Here is a 15382-nt window from a genome sequence, read left to right on the forward strand (position 1 = left end):
AAAAATGTAGCCCAGAATAAGCATGGCTTACAACATTCCTTTTCACCCAATATATCTGAATGGATCGTAGGAGAGGCGCTTCCAGGACGCTTTGTCCACTACTTTTTCGGTCACAGACAATTTTTAGTCCACGTCAAATTCGTCCACAATAAAATACGAGTTCTTTCAACTTTTCCCCCGCCCACAGAACAAGACGTCGACGCATCTCATCGACTCCAAACTCATGCATTTTCTCCTATTCAGAATCGTCCATTTCTGTTTCTTTTATAATACTGTAACAATATCAGTTGTTACCGTTTACGTGGAGATGTGAATTAAAATCCTGTTATATTTCAAGAGTATGCCGAACTTTCTCAATACAATGGCTACCGATCATAATCATGAAAGAACGCGGCAATGAAGAAAGGGAAATTTGCAACGCATGATGCATGACTAATGCAAATACTGACACACTCATCTATGTTTTTAAAACGGGCGACCAATCGCATGACCCAAGCAGAACAGATGTCCTTTTCTTAGTAATTTCCAGAATGTCACAATTGTGGCCTAACCAATTTTAAATCTCGTATAAATTTAGCATTCAAACATTTTACAATATTGATTTTAATACTATAAATATAGCTATAGCATAGTCCGTTTCAACCCTTCAATAAATTTGGCTTTCAGATTTCTTCTTCTTCTGCTTTTCCCACACCTGTGACGTCGCGGGTGCCAACTGTGTAGCATGTGGATTTTGCCTGTTTTACGGCCGGATGCCCTTCCTGACGCCAACCCTATATAGAGGCATGTAATCACTATTGCGTGTTTCTGTGGTGATTGGCAGTGTGGTGTTTTTGCCTGAATATGAAGAGGATATGTTGAGACAAACACAAAACCCCCGTTCCCGAACTAGAAAAAATAATCAGGCGCGATTAAAATCCCCGACCCGGCTGTAAATTGAACCCGAGACTCTCTAAACCGAAGGCTCAATGGTGACCATTCAGTCAAGGAGTCGGACTTTTAAGTATTTACAATATTATTTGAAATCTATGATGCAATTATTCACAGACTAAAAATTGAAAAGTGGACAAAAATGGATAAGTAAAGTAAACTCGTGCCCTGGCTCTTTTCAGGCACACTCCCAATAGAGTTGAGCTGCATGTACCATTTTAACCACATACCAGCCCTCTTATCATTCTTAAGTTTCTGACAGTACCGGGAATCGAACCCGGGCCTCCGAGGACGGCAGCTAACAGCACTAACCGTTACTCTACGGAGGCGGCCGCAAAAATGGATGGAAATGTTTAAGTTGAACGAAATATAGTGTAGATGAAATAGGGAAATGGACGGAAGTGAACAGAGATATGTAATGGTCGAAGGTGATATGCAGATGAAATGGAAAGTGAAATAGACTAATTATCCGTGGACGGAATATCTGTAGCTCTCTGTAGCTTATATTTTTTTTCCACTGCCTTTTTTCTACCCGTCTCGTCACTCTTCGCGAGTGTCATTTATCTACGGACTGGGTTAAGATGAGCTAAAAGCCTACTATTCCTCTAGTCGCCTCCTACTGCGATAGTGTGTAAATACGGGTGCATGCTCACAACAGGGCCGAGACCTGGACGGAGAGACACACAAATTTACTGCCATCTCATTTTCATGGACATCGAACCCGCATCCAAGATCATCCATTTGTAATGACAGGTAGTGTGCACCGACAATGCAGTCGGATCTGACCCGCATTCGCCACCAAAGATGGTTATCGCAGCCCGTATTTAACAGTTTATCACCAGCAATGTGAAACAATGCAGCCTTGAAACTCCAAGTCCAGATGGTTGACTTCCGCTTTCGTGCCAACAGGAATTTACTACTGTAGTTACTTATGTCTTCAAAACAAGTTTACGCATGCAATAACGGAGTAATTTACTGATAAATAACAAGTACCAATAAAAGTGTTCATTAATTGAGCATTAAAACCGAAGCGCAAAATTAATTATCGGAATGTGTGTGTAAGTCTATAATTTGATTTATTAAGACAAAAAAACGTAGTTAAGCTTCTCTTTATTACAAATCTTAATCAAAATGCTCTTCAAGGAACTCCGCGAAAGAAAAAACGAAGGTCATGTATGATATAACTGATTTTCTCGACTGTTATTCTACACACCATGACCTGACTGACTGACTGACCGATTCATCATCGCCGCAGCAAAACTACTGGACATAAAGAAATGAAATTTTGGGGATAAAGTGTAGGTGCTCACTAAGGGAGGATTTTTGGATATTACATCGCTAAGGGGGTGAAAAGGGGGGGGTGAATTATTTTATCTCAAAAACTTGACAGTTTACAGGTGTGAAAATTGGAATTTGGAATCTTCTTTTAAAATGAAAACACGTGCATTTTGTCTTCGGAAAAATCTTCACAAAGGGGAAAAAATAGGTGAAAAATGCACTGAACCATTTTTATGAGGTTACTTATGTCTCAAGAACCGAAGATGTTACAGACGTGAAAATTGGCATTTGGAATCCCATTAAAAAAATTTAAAAAATTGTTTTCGGAAAATCCACTTAGTTGGTGCGGGAGAAAGACTGATAAGGTGGTTAAATTTTTATGAGGATACGTATATCTCAAATACTCAAGAAGTTATAGACATGGAAATAGGTTCTGGAATCTCCTTTAAAAATAAACAAACACGCATTTTTGTGTTTTCGACTTGAGAGAGGACTATTTCTCACACGTACAGTTCTATGTCGTGTGTTCCAGAGTTGTAGCTTAGTCATCTTAGCCCCAAAAAACAGAAGTTCTGGGGTAAATGAAACTCAATTTTTCCGCCAGTTTTTATACTTTAGGGATTTTCAGATAATGTGTTAGTGCAGCACCGAGGAACGATTAATTTTATCAAATTACGGAATCCACGCTAGTGAAGCCACGGGTAACGGCTAGTCTTTCATATAATACAACTAAGGGGGAGGTACATTGTTCTGTAGTAACTCGGCAATGGCTTAAATATGTTTGATGAAATTCAGCATATCTTTAGGTACATTCTTTCCTTAAATCATAGTTGCAAATAAGCACAGAGTATTTAGACGCTCGCCAGAAAATCTACAGATCCACTTTTCTTACCTGATTTACTGCTTATTGGGAGGCCGTCGTGGTTTCTTGAGAAACCCTTTTTAAACGGGTTCTATTGGGTCAAAGATTGTCTATTCATACTAATAATTATTCAATTCAGACAGTACCGTACTTCTGTGAGCGGATTTTATTCGATTAATACAAGTGAAACCATTCGTCTTTTCCCAAAGAAGGACAAGATATTTCTTTGTTGTGACATGCCGCCGGTTAACGAAAAGAACTCGTTATACTTAATTTCTTAAACAAAACTGGTTTTTTTCCAAGTTGCTTTATGTCGCACCGACACAGGCAGGTCTTGTGGCGACGATGGGATAGGAAAGGCCTAGGAGTGGGAAGGAAGCGTGGTATTTGCCGGATGTGAAGGAGAGAAACCACGGATAACCATTTCCAGGGCTGTTGACAGTGGGGTTCGAACCCGCTATCTCCCAAATGCAAGCCCACAGCTGCGCGCCCCTAACCGCACAGCCAACTCGCTCGATAAACGTAACTCTCAAATGGTAGACCGCAGATGGCCGTTTACGAACGAAGCAATGTCGCCTGCTCGCTTACACCACTATGAGTTCACTGGTGAACCAAGATTCCTGGCGGAGAAAATGATGAATGTGTCTGATCGCACATGTGTTTCAGAAGTTTTAGGTCTAACTTCTAGAGTTTTTACTACGAAGACACATTGTCAAAAATAAAAAGGTAAAAATTGAAAACATTCATTGTACAACATTAAGTTTTCTGCGATTTTATTTTAAATTAGTACATGTCGTCAAAGTTGCTGAAATCTTAGAGCGCCCGTGGAAATAATTTATACGTGGACGACCACTTATTTGCACCCCTGTCTGAAATACTAGGCTACATCCCCTCTAAGGCCCTACAAGCACTGATGGAGTTTGGACTGTCAAGCGACTGGTACTCAGCCCGAAGGCCCGCAGATTGCGAGGTGACGCGTGGGCATCACGACGGATCCCCTCGATCAGTATTCTTGGCTTTCTTAGACTGTAGCTGCTATCTTACCATCAGATAGCTTCTTTTAGTTCTTACATGAGCTGAGTGGACCTCGAACCAGCTCTCATATCCAAGTAAAAATCCCTGACGTGGCCGAGAATCGATCTCAGAGCCTCCACGTAAGAGATGGGCTTGCTATCCCTTGACCATAGGGTCGGTAGTATCTACATGGTATGTCAATAATTCAAATGAGACTCATGTAGTAAAAGTTAATAAAGAATAAGTCAGAAAGAAACGCTCGAAATATCTTTTGCTGCTTTCTTCACTCTTTGATCCCCTGTGGGTGGGGGTGGTACAAAATCACCCACCGTATCCCCTGCCTGTTGTAGGAGAGGACTAAAAGGGGCCACAGGGGCTCTTAACTTGGGAATGCGTGCTGGCGACCACGGGGCCCTTAGCTGGGTCCTGACATTTGCTTCCTACCTATCCGATCTCCCTTGGTCTTGTTCTTTTTCGACCATGAGAATATTAGAGCATTCGAGTTCTCGGGCGTCTTTCACTTTCACGCCCTTCGCGGCCCTCGTCTTTCTTTGGCCGACACCTTCATTTTTCGAAATTTCGGATCCTTTCCATATTTTCTCTCTGATTCGTGTTAATAGAGGTTGGTTGCCTAGTTGTACTTCCTCTTAAACCAATAATCACCACCACAAAACTTTCACTCTTTGGAGTACCTTAATCTCCTGTTATCGAAAGTTGGAGTTTCTTAGCCGCAACTCCACGCTCTCCGGGGATGCAGGTTAATTTACAGCATAGCTAAGAAATTGCACAGCAGAGCGTGGCATTGCTATGATTCACGACCAACCCCACTAAACATTGCTAGTGTATCTGCTGACGCACACAGTAATGATGTGCCTCACTCCCACGCGACCCTTACACTTCAGATTTGATTCATAGGGGGTACTGTAAGGAGGGATGAAGTTTCTACCATATTTCTCACAACTCACCTCACTCCTTGAATGTATCATCGATAGCACGTATCAGTCCCAACCGAGTTAAAAAAATAAAAAAATAAAAACAACAACTTTGAGACATCTAACCAAAATTTATGAACAAGCTGAGTCAGCTATGATGTTCACCTCAAATAACTCATAAACTGGTAAAAGATAATAATAATGTTATTTGCTTTACGTCCCACTGACTACTTTTTATTGTCCTCAGAGACGCCGAGGTGCCGGAATTTAGTCCCGCAGGAGTTCTTTTACGTGCCAATAAATCTACCGACACGGGGCTGTCGTATTTGAGCACCTTCAAATACCACCGGACTGAGCCAAGATCGAACCTGCCAAGTTGGAGTTAGAAGGCCAGCGCCTTAACCGTCTGAGCCACCCAGCCCGGCACTGGTAAAAGATATCGAAAGCCTGTTTCAAGAATATTACCAAGGAGCTCGTAATTAGACTTGTAGTACTTTTCCAGGATGTCATTATCTGTTCAGATCACAATACTAACTTTGTTTTCATAATGGAACTCCACAGTTTTGTACGCCTAGCGTTCAACGTACGGGCACTGCATGAATGAATGGCGTATGGCTTTTAGTGCCGGAAGTGTCCGAGTACAAGTTCGGCTCGCCAGGTGCAGGTCTTTTGATTTGACGCTCGTAGGCGACCTGCGTGTCGCGATGAGGATGAAATTATGATGAAGACGACACATACACCCAGCCTCCATGAGAGCGAAATTAACCAATCATGGTTAAAATTCCCGACCCTGCCGGGAATCGAACCCGGGACCCCTGTGACCAAAGGCCCGCCAACCATTTAGCCATGGAGCCGGACAAGGGCACTGAAAATTTAGTGCTATTTTGAAAACTGGACAAATAGTTCTCGAGAAAATGAAACCGATCCAAAAGAAAGCAGCTCGATTTGTTCTTGGTGATTGCAAACTTTGGGCTGGGAAGACTTGCGAGTAAGGAGATGAGCTGCTCGACTATTTGGTATGTTCCAAGCTGTCAGTGGAGAGATGGCGTAGAATGATTAGTAGACGAATAAGTTTGAGCCGAGCTTTTACAAGTTGGAAAGATCACAGTATTAAGATAAAGTTGGAATTAAAGAGGACGAATTTGAGAAAACACTCGTTTATAGGAAGAGGAATAAGGGATTGGATTAGTTTACCAAAGGAGATGTTTGATATATATACAAGTTGCTTTACGTCGCACCGACACAGATAGGTCTTATGGCGACGATGGGATAGGAAAGGCGTAGGAGTGAGAAGGAAGCGTCCGTGGCCTTAATTAAGGTACAACCCTAGCATTTGCCTGGTGTGAAAATGGAAAACCACCAAAAACCACCTTCAGGGCTGCCGACAGTGGGGTTTGAACCCACTATCTCCCGAATACTGGATACTGACCGCACTTAAGCGACTGCAGCTATCGACGTCGGGGATAAATTTGGAACTTTCTTGATATCATTTAAGAAGAGCCAAGTTAAACAAAAGATAGGGAATTGCCACATGGGAGACAACCCTTAATGCACATCAGTGTCGATTGGTTGATTTCGTAGAACTTGTTCTATTTGCCAGTCGTTGGCCGCCCTGTTCGACTGAAACACAAACCAGGTGGCCAAAAGACGCACTGCGTATGAAACGAGCTGTTGACATAAAGAGTTACTTGACCTTATTCCGGCAGCTAGGTAATCAGGTGTTCACTCGTCTACGCCCATACATCATGATAAATTGTAGCCTATGATTTTATATCCTAAACTTTGACGCCAGTAAGAGGTAAAGGATAAATTGATAAACACCGGACGAAAGCCTACAAATATACCTAACGGATTTTTTTTTTTTACAATTGCTTTACGCCGCACCGACACAGATAGGTCTTATGGCGACGATGGGATAGGATAGGCCTAGGAATCGGAAGGAAGCGGCCGTGGCCTTAATTAAGGTACAGCCCCGGCATTTGCCTGGTGTGAAAATGGGAAACCACGGAAAACCATCTTCAGGGATGCCGACAGTGGGACTCGAACCCACTATCTCCCGATTACTGGATACTGGCCGCACGTAAGTGACTGCAGCTATCGAGCTCGGTAAGTCAAAAATCCTACGAGAACTTAACAACTCTTTGAGGTGAACTATGATTCAAAAATATATATTAAAACCACTTAACAGTACTTCCGGAAATGATGCAAGGCAGAACACTTTCTAACTATAGTTTAGAACGAATACATATCACTGTCATATTCTGTCAAGGTAACTTTGTGACAATGAGGAAATGAGACGTAATAATGGTGTCAAGTAATCGGGAATGGATCAATGTAAAAGTACTCTCCGACACCTTGACGAATGATCTGCGACGCCCCGCTTCAGACGGTAGCAAATTCGATTCCCGACTGAGTCGCGGATTTTAGCCGTGTACTTAATTCGTCTAGCATGTTGCGCACGTACATTGTTGAATATCATACGGTCTGCCCAAAATACAAAGGCTGCACTACAATTTACGAGAGAAGCATGATTGCATTATGTGAATATGCATGTTTAAGGAGCCAAAATGGGTCTCCTGTAAAAGACATCTTATAAATAATAATCTTCTTTTTCTACTACAGCGACTACTTTTGGGAAAAGTATGATAATCTGAATAGATTTTATTTTTAAGATATCACTGCTAATCGTCTTCAGGACAGTTCTAATTCAAGTCTTCAATTCGAAACTCCCCTTGAAAATCTTGGCCCTTTCATGGCGATTCACATGGAAACTCACGAACTTCAGAACCTCCCTGAGTAGGCACACAAACAGTTAACCTGGCAGGTATTCTGTTGTACAAGTGCTAATAATTGTCTGGGGTATGGTAAAATAGTAAATTCGTATCCTCACACCGAGGTGGTGCAGCTCTATTCAGGCACATCCCCAATGCAGGTGACCTGCGTGTACCATTTAAGCACTTACCAGCCTTCAATATCTGGCAGTACCGTAATCGAACCCAGGCCTCCAAGGACGGCGGCTAAAGGTCGATTCACACATCTCCGGGACGTGACGGCGCTTTCCGTGCCGTGACGGCATCTTCCGTGAAAATAAAATATCGTCGCCATGTAAACGAAGGGATGAGTTCATACACTTCCGTTGACGTCATTCGCCGTGACCTTCAGTGCTTCTCCGTGATCCGTGCCGGCAATACGTATTCGCTCGCCAACGATATTTTCTTGCTTTCACGGACGTGATTTCTCTCATCGCGCCTTCCTGCTTCTCTGCTTTCGTAGAGTACTGAGGGTATCTGTGTATGTTTGAACTTTATCTCCCAAAATGAAGGACGAACTGCTGATTGAATTAGTGAAGGCACACTCTTTTCTATATAATTTAGCTATTTCGAAATATATGGATGGTGGTTTGAAGAAGCGTGTATGGGAGGAAATTGGCGAGAAAATGGAAGCTGAAGGTAGGTAACCAATTTTTTCTGCTTTTAAGATTAAGAAAATCAGTCTGTCTGTACATAGGCACCGACTTTACCGCGACAAGGCACTTTCTGCCCCCAACCTACAAAGTCAGGGGCATTAAAAATTAATCAACAATTTCATTTATTTAATTTTTCAAGTAATTAAAAGCAAATGTAGTGTACTAATACCATTAATACCTTCTTCTCTAGTAGTTGTAGTAAATAATTTACTAATACCTCACTTTATTGCACAACCCCCTCCCCCACCTTCTAAATGTTTAACAAGTCGACGCCTATGTACCTGCGACAATGTGAATATTAATCCAAATTTAATATAGTTATAAACATAACATTATAAACAATTCTTATAACAATTATACGAGTATAATCATATACAGTAGGCCTATATAACATAATATAATAATCATAATATACTAATTATGTTACTAAAAATTGACATTCTCAGAACTTAATATACTAGCATATCGGAAAGGTCTTCAGCCACTCACTAAGTGACGTTATCGACATCTTTCATACGTGTTCTTGCCACGGTACTGAACCAGCTTCTGAGCAGAAATAATCTTTTAACTTATCCCTTATGCAGAAAGCCTCTCTGGTCAAATTCCCACCACGAGGGGGTAAGTTTTGGAGCTGTGGATTGACAAACTCTTGGTTTGTGGAATCGCTTGTTTCTTCCTCTCTTTCTCCTCTTCATCTAAGATTATAGCTATCATTAACAGTTCATCATCACTAAGAAAACTCATCATGGAACACTTGATTGCCGACTTATAAGTGCACGGAACTGAAGTGTGAGAACAGACGTGAAATATTCATGTCGGAAAGGACGGATACGGAAACGGAGAGCGCCGTCACGTCCCGGAGATGTGTGAATCGACCTTAATAGTGCCAACCGTTATGCTACGGCGGCGGACCCGGGGTACTGAATCACACACTCGCTGTACAGTACACCTTAGTCGTGGAGGGCTAGAGGACAGGAAACTCATCATGTCCTGCGCACTGCGGGACTGAGATCCGGAGACCTAGCTGGCCACAGCAGAAGGAATTCACCGTGAAAACACACTACCGTACCTCTTGCAGAATAGGGACGGGCGTTAAGTGTAAAGGTATGTTAGGATAAGAACGATGACGTCAAGGTGTACGAAGCATTCATTTTCACTAGTATATTTGCCTTGAGCCATAAAACTTTCTTCAGATTATCCCAGGTATTTCTGGAGTCGCTGGAGCCTCCCAGGCTCTTTTTGGTTTTGGCCGGGGGTTTAGGACCGGATGTCCTTCCTGACGCCACATGATTCTTGAGATAAAAATCTAGACACAGGATCGACCGGGATTCGAACCGCAGGTTTCCGGGTGGGAAGCCAGCAGCTAAGGTACTGAGCCAATCACGCCCGCCCATAAATACACGTGAAGAATAGGACAAACAGCCGGGAAATTTAACTTACTTCGAGATACTGAAAATTCGAGTAATGTAGGTTCGAGATATCGAGGTTCGACTGTATAATCAATCAATCAATCAATCAATCAATCAATCAATCAATCAATCAATCAATCAATCAATCAATCAATCAATCAATCAATCACTCAATCAATCACTCAATCAATCAATCACTCAATCAATCAATCACTCAATCAATCAATCAATCAATTCCAACTTTTCTTCATTTTATATTAATTCCTTTAAAAACAATCCACGCTTATTCTTCTACTAATGTCATTTTGCCGCATCAGCTCATCCAGGAATCCAATGCGACGGCGAGCTGATGAAATTATCACTTAACGAATGTAAGAGTTTCGTATGGTAGGCTGCTACGTTCTGTTCCTGCGTTTCCTATGATTAATAATAATGTTATTGTTTTTACATCCCACTAAATACTTCTGAAGGTTTTCGGAGACGACGAGATGTTGGTATATGGTCCCACAGGAGTTCTTTATACTTGCCAGTAAATCTACCGACACGAGGCTGACGTATTTGAGCACCTTCAAATACCATCGAACTGAGCCAGGATCGAACCTGCCAGGTTGGGTGGTGGTGGCGATTATTGTTTTAACAGGAAGTAGAACTAGACAACTATCCTCTACATAACACTAATCAGAGAGAAAAAAATGGAAAGGATCCGACACTTCGAAAAGAAAAAAAAGGCTACGAAGGGCGTGAAAATGAAAAATGAAAATGAAAAACTCCCTAGCCCTCGATATCTAATACCTTCGGGGTCGGAAAAGAACAAGAGTTGATCAAGGGAGGTCGGGTAAGATAGATGAAAGTGAGGAGCCTGGCACAAGTACGTAGAAGCAGTCGCTAACCCACGCTCCAAAGTTCAGAGCCCATGGGGCCCCTATTAGTCGCCTCGCTCGATAGCTGCAGTCGCTTAAGTGCGGCCAGTATCCAGTATTCGGGAGATAGTAGGCTCGAACCCCACTATCGGCAGCCCTGAAGATGGTTTTCCGTGGTTTCCCATTTTCACACCAGGCGAATGCTGGGGCTGTACCTTAATTAAGGCCACAGCCGCTTCCTTTCCCACTCCTAGCCGTTCCCTGTCCCATCGTCGCCATAAGACCTATCTGTGTCGGTGCGACGTAAAGCAACTAGAAAAAAAAAATTAGTCGCCTCTTACGACGGACAGGGGATATCGTGGGTGATATTCTACCACCCCCACCCACAGGGGGATGCCAAGGCGGGGTCAGAAGGACAGTGCCACTCGGCCCGGCTTCTCCCTATGATAAATGTACTATATAGAGTTGCAGAAAATTAGCTCTAACATGGAAATAAAGCGTTTCCAGTCCCATGTCCATATTCAGTCGAACCTCCATTAATCGAATTTTCAGTATCTCGAAGTAACTTAAATTTCCCGGCCGTTTGTCCTATTCTTCACGTGTATTTATTTCTCTATTACTCAAAATTCCGTTACACACATTTCTCTATGTCTCGAAGCAAACATTTTCTCCCTTGAAGCAAAAAAAATTTTGTGCAACATTAACTGTGCAATACGGCATTTGTGGTTTGTGAGGAACAGTTAACTAGTAAAGAAAGTTTTTACAGTGATGCCGGGAGCTAACATGACGGGAACCGAAAAACTAAAACTTCTAATGATCGGAACATCGGCGAAGCCTCGCTGTTTCTGGGGCGTGAATTAATTACCCCCTTAAATCGCGGATGACTAGCTGCGTGGTATTGACGAGAAGCTTCATCGTGAAGGGAGGAAAGGTTAACAGTAACAAACAGAAGAGACTAACGAATTTTTTCCAAGGATGTTAATTGAGGTATGTTTCTTGTTCCACTACTGCAGGTACTATATCCTGTCTTTAAAAAAAGTTACTATAATAATGGTTATAATTAAAATGATGCCATAAAATAGAGTTAGTTTGTATATTCTTAAATACTGTTAAAATAATGTATTCGGTATAAGCTCGTAGATACATATGATTCAATTATGTGCTACACATGCTCAACAGCAGTATTTCGATAACTCGATAACTCGAAATAAAATTTAGCTCCCGAGATGATTCGAGATATCGGCATTCCACTGTAACATATTTTCTTCTTCTACGTGTGAGGCATGTGTGCTGAAAAATTTGATCGCACCTTGTTGTTACATTCTGTGTATCATAAGATGCAGTTTTATATTAATAATAATGTTATTGGCTTAACGTCCCACTAAATACTTTTACGGTTTACGGAGACGCCGATGTGCCGGAATTTTGTCCCGCAGGAGTTCTTTTAAAAACCAAACCCCATGGCACTACAGCCCTTGAAGGGCCTTGGCCTACCAAGCGACCGCTGCTCAGCCCGAAGGCCTGCAGATTGCGAGGTGTGTGGTCAGCACGACGAATCCTCTCGGCCGTTATTCTTGGTTTTCGAGACCGGGGCCGCTATCTCAACGTCAGATAGCTCCTCAATTCTAATCACTTAGGCTGAGTGGACCTCGAACCAGCCCTCAGGTCCAGGTAAAAATCTCTGACCTGGCCGGGAATCGAACCCGGGGCCTCCGGATAAGAGGCACGCACGCTACCCCTACACCACGGGGCCGGCAGAATTCTTTTCCGTGCCAGTAAATCTACCGACACGAGGCAGACGTATCTGAGCACCTTCAAATACCACCGGATTAAGCCAGGATCGAACTTGCCGAGTTGGGGTCAGAAGGCCAGCGCTTCAACCGTCTGAGCCACTCAGCCCGACAGTTTTATATTAAACATATAATTATCTAATTTACACCAACCGTATATATTACATAAAACGTACTATAATTAATAAATTATTCGCTGAGTCACATGGATCCAGTCCATCCAGAAATGTGAGTTAGTTAATTATGTGGCCTGATATACGGACCATCTGTTATGAGGGACGACAGCGTTACAGCGCGAGCATTGCTTCTTCATATGATGGAGAGGGGCCGAGGGGTGAAGTATTATAGGGACGCGAACAAAATATTAGTGACAAATCGCGCGTAAGTAGGTCTCTTAGTCACTGTGAGTCAGTGCAAGGGTGGAGGGTGACTTAATACTTAGCAGGGTGGGACCGGAAGAGGTGATAAAGTGACCTCTACTTGAATCAATTGAGTCATAGCATTGAGGGTGGGAGAGGTTTGTAATTGATGTGCGGTACGGTGTTATTAAGATAGCCACAGTATGTGAATTTAATTCTGACATCTGTTACCGTTTCTTAAACGATGCAGAGTTCAGCATCTGTCTCTTATCCGCCTCCTTGGCTGAATGTCAACGTTCAGAGGACCCCGGATTCGATTCACGCCAGAGTCTGATATTAAAGGTTTAATTCCCTTGGCTCGGGGACTGGGTGTTTGTACTGTCCTCAAAATGCCTGCAACTCACACACAACACTACTCTCCACTACAATAACACGCAGTTTCCTACACACCCACCCTCGTTGGAGGGTCTGCCTTACAAGGGCCGCACGAGGCTAGAAATAGTCGCATAAAGAAAAAGAAAATTAATCTGTCTCTGGGAACAGCAAAGTATAACTTCCATGGAAGTAATAGTGAGTGCACCTTGATGTTATGGAAGGTGCTACTCACAGAGTCGGTCGTGGTGCAATAGCACTTTCTGGGCTATTGAGGAAAGCAACGGCAAACTATCTTACTCTCCAACATGCCTTGTATGCCTCATTGTGCCGTCGCCATTGGCTTGTAGAGTTTTTCCAATAACCGCATAACCTTGGTGGTGTTTGTTGAGGATCTGACCTGCCTTCGGGCTGAAGACTCAACAGGCAGGCAATGTTTCATTTCCAATAAGTTTTAACATGGATATATTGTTTTAACCTAGAATCACGCTCTTCGAAAACGGGTACATGGAAAGACAAATTTTAGGACGCTTTTAGTGTTTGGGTTGAACGCGTATATCACCAAGATTATGTTTACTGTCTCAATAGACAGGTAGAAGAGAAGACTACCTGTTGAAAAACAAATTGAAAAGCTGAAACCGTAGTTTTCATGAAACAGCGCTGTCGTAAATACATCGTGGTCAGTTCTATAGAATAACAAATTTAATAATGAAAAAAAAAAAAAGATTTGTTTAGGATTCGGTACGTTGATGTGCCTATGATCATGATGACCAATTTTGATTATAGACATCCAAAGAAATGGACATTTAATTTTCTCAAACATCACTTCAATTTGAATGTTGCGCCGACCAACTATCCCGCCACATTGGACAATTAATTTATTAATCTTCCTTTTACTCGAACTCGTAAGTTAAGTCTCTTATTTCTTTTTTTGCTATTTTGTTTTACGTCGCACCGACACGGATATGTCTTATGTGGCCTTAGTTAAGGTACAGCCCCAGCATCTGCCTGGTGTAAAAACGGGAAACCACGGAAAACCATCTTCAGGGCTGCCGACAGTGGGGTTCTCTTATTTCTAGTATCACAGAGCCCCACTCCACGTGCCATTGAATGAAATGTATTATCCACATAATATTTAACTTATATTTCTAACTAGCTGATGTACTCGTGCTTCGCTACGGAATTTTCAAAAAAGTCTGTCTTCGTGGTTTTCCCGTCTGAAGACAACATGCTGTACGTCATTACAAAGACGTCAGTCGGAACGTAGATATAATAGCCATTTATCATATAAAATAATCAAATGAAAAACCACAAATATTCTCGGTTTTGACAAACAGTACTGCGGTGTCGATCTAACAGTCCAACGTTCCAGAGCTGGAATAACCAGGCCGCAGACATCCACACTCTTCTGCCATTATTCCATTAAATGTGCACACTGTTCATTCCAATCAGCGTCTACGAGTAGGGATTGAATAGCTCGAATGCTGTGATGAACCAGTGTGTTGCGTACCAGTAGTGTCAGATAATTTATACACCAGAGAAATGGCACACTAAAGAAGAGAGAGATCTAACTCTCCAGCTACTTCCCGCCAGTATTCAGGCAGGCTGTTATACTCGGTATGCAGCAGTAATCCCACCTATCCGAGATGAGTGGCAGCAGAAGTCAAACACATCGCAACAAACAATAAATGTAATGTTCTTGTTGATCAATATTATGAGCTTTCTATATTATAGGCGTTCACATTTAGTTTTCTTCCGACTCCGTGATATTAAGGCATCTTATAAAAATTATTTATAGCGTAGACCGCAGTTCCTTATTCCCCGACTTTACATACGCATTTCCATTAAATTATGTCTACCGATTTTCTCCTGACTCGGTGCTGATACTGACTTAGCAACCAAAATCCCAATTATCAAATAGCCTATCTCTTATCATAGACGGCACGGTAAAAATGTATGACATAAATGATCGGAAATGTAATACTATTATATCTTTAGTTATTTAGTATTTATCGATGGGACTACTAAGAACATAAATATTTGATAATTAAATTTTAGGCCTTCCCGTAAACTACTATTTCACTCAGCGTGAATAAAATTATGTATGGCC

Source organism: Anabrus simplex, chromosome 6 (genome assembly GCF_040414725.1).
Source record: "Anabrus simplex isolate iqAnaSimp1 chromosome 6, ASM4041472v1, whole genome shotgun sequence".
Taxonomy (NCBI): domain Eukaryota; kingdom Metazoa; phylum Arthropoda; class Insecta; order Orthoptera; family Tettigoniidae; genus Anabrus; species Anabrus simplex.